We start from the raw sequence: 5862 nt of genomic DNA, 5'->3' as shown, positions 1-5862 counted from the left end.
TCTATTGCTGTATCTTCAACTCACTGATCTTTTATTCTGTAGTATCTAATCTACTATTAAAACTTAACTAGTGAATTTTAAATTTCATTTAATTCCATTGAAATTTCATGTTTTTAAATTGAGGCAAAATTCACAAAACAAAATTAGCCATTTCAAAGTATTTAAGGAATATTTAATACATTCACAATATTGGGAAACCATCACTTCCATCTATTTCTAAAACATTTTCATCATTACAACATTAAAGAGTAGTGATGATGTGACATGGGGAGTACCTATTATGTACTCCCCATCTTTCCTTCCTCTAGCCCCCAACAACCACAATCTACTTTCTACCTCTACAGTTTTACTTATTGTGGGTATTTCATAGAAATGAAATCATATAACAGGAAACCTTTTGTGTCTGGCTTCTTTCACTTAGCATAACGTTTTGAGGCTCATCTTTTTATGGCTAAGTAATATTCTGTTGTATGGATATGTGTGTATATGTGTGTGTATGTGTGTATATATATATATGAGTTAATGGACATCTGGGATATTTCTACCTTTTGGTTATCGTGAAAAGAGCTCAATGGACATTTATGTACAAGTATTTGTTTCAATAGCTGTTCTTAATTATTTTGGACATATATTTAGAAGCAGAATTGCTGAGTCATGATAATTTCATATGTAACTTTTTGAGGTATTGCCAAACTGTTTTCCGCAGTGGTTGTACCATTTTACATTCCCACCAGTGATGTATGAGGGTTCCAATTTTTCCACATCCTTGCCAACACTTGTGATTTTCTGTTTTTTATTATAGCCACCCTAGTAGATGTGAAGTAGTAACTCAGTCTGGTTTATGAATTTCCCTTATGACTAATGATATTGAGCATCTTTTTATGTGCTTGTTTGACATCTGTATAGCTTCTTTGGAGAACTAACTATTCAAGTACTTTTCCCATTTTAAAATTTGGGTTGTTTGCCTTTTTGTTATTGAGTTGTAATTATTTTTTATATATTCTGACATATTTTTATCAGATATCTTATTTGCAAATATTTTCTCCCAATCTGTAAGTTTTGACTTGAAGTCACTGTTTCAATGATCATTGACTGTCCTTTCTCATTTAATGGCAGCAGAAACTATTTAACAAAGTAAACTTGATTTTCTGGACAGAATATCGGGGTACTGTACTCTATGGCCAGAATACAGTTTCTGTCCTTGAGGGCCTTATTTTTTGTGATGGGATAATATTTTTGAAATATTAACCAGTTTTCTTTTAGTTCTCAGTACTTTATTTTACTCAGTGACCCCACAGACAAATTCTCATGTACCTTGGGCTCTTATAGAAGCCACTTTATCTTCATGTACTTATAGGGGGTATGACATCAGCTGGGACTTGGACCAATGAAGGGAGAACTTATAATCAAGAATGAGGGAAAATTCTACAATGGATTGACAATGACATACCATAAAGAAAAGAGGATGCTGGAATATGCAATGACTCTGAGAACCAGATATCCAGCCCACAACCCAGAAATTAGATGCAACTCCAAAATTTTAGGAAACCCCAAACCAACCAGAATTATTTTTCTGCTATCCCAGTGACATGGGGCCTTAATCAAGAAATTTAGTAAAGTCACTCCTTTTGCATCCTAAAATCACTACTTGCAATATTTTCCAAGTGGAGAAATAGGACATTTCTTTAAAAGCAGAAGCATTGACACTGACTACTAGATGCTGAGGCTAAATAATCTGTGCAGTAGACAGATACTTTCTATAGTTCAAGGCCTCTGAGCTTATGGAGGTGAAGAGGACATCATGAATGGCAAGGACATAAGAAGCTAACTGCTATAATAACCAAACTCCAAATCTCAAAGGCAAATCATGGTAGAAATGTATGACTTCCATATGTAACAGTTTGAACAGATGATCCTGGTTGCTGGGTGACCTTCCTCCACACAGTCATTCAGGGACCTAGGCTGCTAGGCCTTCCCAGAGCAAAGAGGAATACCATAACAACAATATAGGGAATTACTCATGAAAGGAATAATTCTAGTTTATATTCCCTGAGTGCTTCCTGAGTACATTTTTTAAATGCAGAATTTCATGTACAATTTATTTTACTGTATTTGAATATTCTTAAAAAATATTTTTGTTAATTTACCAAAAAATTATGTTTTTTATCAGTCAAAAATCAATAGCTCCTCAGGAAGATTTAGAAATCTAAGTTGTTTAAACAAAAAGTTAAATTTAAATTCTTTAAAACTTTAATTCCACAAGGCTGCTATTGACTGTTTCGGCTTGAAGAAAAAAAGTGAAATTGTGGAAAATTCTTGATAAGATAATATTCATTTATTTTCACATCATTTCACACCAACTTTTTTTGTTTTTGTTTTTTTAGGTACTGAATCCAGGGATTGAACCCAGGACCTTGTATATGGGAAGCTGGTGCTCAACTGCTGAGCCACATGAACAACCCTGAGTTGGATTTTTTTGTTTGTTTGTTTTTAGGAGGTTCCGGGGACACAACCAGGGACCTCCCATGTGTTAGGCAGGCACTCAACTGCTTGCACCACATCTGCTCCCCACTTCTGTTCCCCATATCAGTTTGCTTTTGACAATTCCTTTTTGATACAGGAAATAACATAGGAGCAAATATTATCAAGGTTCTTCCAGCTCTCTTTGTCAAGTGGGAGATGAACTTGTATTAAATAAGTCCAGAATATTGTGGGACTACCTTAAGTGTTAAATTCATTGTTGTATCATTTCTGCTGCCTTAAATGACTGCTTAGTAAGTCAGAAATAAATAAATCCTTCCCTGTGAAATATTCTAACACAATTTTTTCGACTTCAAAAAAAACTGTAATGACTAAGGGCCACCCAGCACTTCAAGACCCATCTTCTAGAAAGCCAGGAAACTGTGTAATAGAGAACTTACTCTTTCAATTTCTTTGAAAAATCTCTTTTAAAATGTAATGTTTTTGGGAAGCGGACTTGGCCCAATGGATAGGGCGTCTGCCTACCACATGGGAGGTCTGCGGTTCAAACCCCGGGCCTCCTTGACCCATGTGGAGCTGGCCCATGCGCAGTGCTGATGCACGCAAGGAGTGCCATGACACACAGGGGTGTCCCCCACGTAGGGGAGCCCCATGCACAAGGAGTGCGCCCTGTAAGGAGAGCCACCCTGCACGAAAGAAAGTGCAGCCTAACCAAGAATGGCGCCACACACACGGAGAGCTGACACAGCAAGATGACGCAACAAAAAGAAACGCAGATTCCCAGCACTACTGATTAGGATAGAAGTGGTCACAGAAGAACACACAGCAAATGGACACAGAGAGCAGACGACTGGGGGGGGGGAAGGGGAGAGAAATAAAAAATAAATCTTAAAAAAAAAATGTAATGTTTTATTTCCTGGACACCTAAAGGCAATACATTTCACAATAGTGAACATGACTTCCTTCAGAATTGCTGGCAGAATCACGGATGTTGATGCCGAGATGGTAATGAGGCCCCATAACACAATGAGGATCATTTTTCATCCATGGAGCAAAACCAGATATGTGGCCAAGCACTGTAAGTACTTCATTTGGACAAAGTACCAAGATTTTTCTTCCAGTTCGTTTGATAAAAAAACTTCACCATTTTAAATATGTTGCTGATATTCCAAGTTTCCAAAAGGCGCCCACAAAATAGGATTTTTTTTCTTTGATAATAACAGCATGTGCTGCAATAGTAAATCAAAATGTTTACTTGTGAAATCCTGATTTTGTAATCCATAGCATGCCAAGCATAAAACAGCCATATTTCTCAATATAGGATGAATACTTACTATTCCGGGGAGAATCAAAGATTTGACAATCCAATTCATGGTTGCACCCATAACTGCTGAAACAGTCATTTACTTCAACAGTCCATGATACTAAATAAGACACTTCTGTAGTGTCTCAGAATCATTCTTCTCTATGTGGACTTCTTTCATTTCAGGTTGCTCTGTCTCTTTCATTAGGTTTATTGTGGCATCTTTTAATGCTTGTATTTCTTCATTTAATTCTGATGCCTGATTAAAATCCTGTAAGGTAATGCAATTTTCCAAAGCTTCTTTTGCTTCAATGAGTTTAACTTTTATCTCAGCCCTCTTGAGTTCTTTCTTGCTTGCTTCAGCTGGGCCATCATTAATACCAACAGTAACAATCGATGCCCAAATCTCTGAGATAATTTCTGCAAAAATAAATTTATGTTCTGTTACTATCATCTATAATGATCTGGAGTAGTATCTCAGCAAGAAAAGAAATGAGGGAAATTGGGGTTGTGGGTAGAGGAAGGGGGTTGCTTGTAAGAGAGTCAGCAGTCATTTTCTTCCTTCTCCTTCATTGGTTTCCAAAGCTTCGATGATTATAATCAATTTTTGAGCTATGAACTCTTCTGTCATCAGATTTCCAGTATGGGAAAAATCATCTCTCTGTTCACCATTAACAACTGGAATGCTCTGGAAATAAGTCAGCAAATTCTCTGCATATACTAGAGGCCCTGGCAAAATCTGTTCTAAAAATTCTTCACCTTCATCTCTTTTCAATTTCAAATATTCACAAAGGACCCGCCAATACAAAGCAATTTCAGGAGTTAATGTTCCCATTGGAATCAATTCCCTGCCATCACTGTTTTTACAGATTCCCCCAAGTTCATTATGAGGTGTCATTGAAAATAAGGTATTGGGAGCAGAAATTGCCGCTTCAGAAGAATTTCCCACATCCAACCGATAAAGCACTCCAAAACATCTCCTTCAGTAGAACCAAACCAGCCTTGAAGAAGATGCCTTTTCATTGCTTGCTTTACAGCATCTGATCTGTCATTAAGACCTTGTTAAAGGAGCATTACTCTCTGGGCAATGGACATGGCTCTCACACAAACCTTCTCAGCTAAAACCTGCTAAGCCAGCTCTCTCTCTGACAGCCTCTTTCCCATCCTAGGTGCACCCTAGGATTCTTGGCGAAGTCTTTGCTGAAGGTGCAATACATGATCACGCTGCCCTCCTAACTTCTGGATTTGAGTCATTTTCCATCAAAGTAGCACATGCATTAACCACTGTGCAGTCATCATCTTTGGGACCCTGAAGTTGTGAAAAGCCAGAACTGCCTGTATTTGCATATTTGGAATTTTACTTTTCAATCTAATAAACAAACATGGCTTCATTAATTTTATCAAACAGAACATCACCCATCTGGGCATACTCCCCAAGAGCTTGTTTTTGAGCTGGCACACTCTAAATTTGACTGCATTGCTGCCTGCTTCAGGAGACTTTAAGAGGAAAGTAAACGAATAATTTTAAATGCCGCCATCTTCTTCTTCATCATCTTCCATCTGCCATTGGTAAGATGATGTAACAGACTTTGCTACAAATTCTGTTACCCTCTCCACAGCTGGTTCACATGTATAGACCACCAGCGCATATTTATGGTAGTGCGTGCACTCAGCAAAACCTGTTTTACTGTCCATGGGGCCATAAGGTGCAGCTCAGCGCCCCCTCAGCTTCTTCACCTGGTTCTGCTGTGGCTGCCGGGCCTGGGCGAAGTCCTCCCTAATCGGCAGCAGCCTCTTCTCGACGCCCACCGCTGGCCCGCTCTCCATCAGCCTCTTGATTTATGCTGAAGTTACATTCCTGAGAAGTGCCAGTTAATTCAAAAACACGTTGAGCAAAAATGAATTTTCTCACATGAAATGAAGGGAGAGCAAAACAGGAGATACATTCTAGTGGGTTGCAGCAGATTCCCGTCACGCAAACACTACAGCCATATTGCATTAATATGAGTAGTAAATAAACAGTTTATGGGGGAAATTGAATATATTAAAATTGATTCATGAAACAACAACAGGAAATA

General features: G+C 38.1%; 1 pseudogene; it reads right to left on the bottom strand.

The window, feature by feature from the left end:
* Positions 1-3629: 3629 nt before the first annotated feature.
* On the bottom strand, positions 3630-5611 carry LOC101421966 (condensin complex subunit 3 pseudogene; annotated as a pseudogene).
* Positions 5612-5862: the final 251 nt, after the last annotated feature.

The sequence above is a fragment of the Dasypus novemcinctus genome, chromosome 3, assembly GCF_030445035.2.
Source record: "Dasypus novemcinctus isolate mDasNov1 chromosome 3, mDasNov1.1.hap2, whole genome shotgun sequence".
NCBI lineage: Eukaryota > Metazoa > Chordata > Mammalia > Cingulata > Dasypodidae > Dasypus > Dasypus novemcinctus.
This window is presented reverse-complemented; position numbering and strand designations above follow the sequence as displayed.